The sequence below is a fragment of the Galeopterus variegatus genome, unplaced genomic scaffold (genome assembly GCF_000696425.1).
Source record: "Galeopterus variegatus unplaced genomic scaffold, G_variegatus-3.0.2 Scaffold3716, whole genome shotgun sequence".
NCBI classification, from domain to species: Eukaryota; Metazoa; Chordata; class Mammalia; order Dermoptera; family Cynocephalidae; genus Galeopterus; species Galeopterus variegatus.
Window position 1 is genome coordinate 201,054 of NW_007729827.1, and position 599 is coordinate 201,652.

The following is a 599-nucleotide window of genomic DNA, read 5'->3' on the forward strand; positions in this document are numbered from 1 at the left end:
AAAATCCTCAAGTATTTGGAAATAAAACAGTTCATTTGTAAATATCACCATGTTGAAGGCAAGAAGTCACAAAGCAAATTAGGAAATATTTTGAATGAAAGTTAATAAGAAAAGTATATCACATTTGGATGCAAACCATGTCCATACTGGAGTGCTTAGAGTGATATTAACAGCATTATATGCCTATAATAGGAAAGAAGAAATGTCTGAAATCAATAAACCAAACACCCATCTTAAGAGACAAAAGTAAACCCCAGTCAAGCAGAAGGAAGAAAATAATAAAATGCAGAATTAACAAAATTAAAGAGAAAAACCATAGAGATAATAATCCATTAGTTAGAATGACCAAGAGAAAAAATGGAGAAGACAAATTACACTCTCAGGAGAGAAAGAAGGGACTACAGATCTGTAGATATTAAAAGGAAAATGAGGTAATACTGTGCACAACGTTCTGTCCACAGAACAATATTATGCCTGTAAATTCCACAATGTAAATGACATAAGCAAATTTCTTGACACAAAATGCCAAGGCTCACTCAAGAAGTGAACAGTTCTATGTCTATTTAAAAATTAGGTTTCAGAGTTTAAAACTTTCTAAC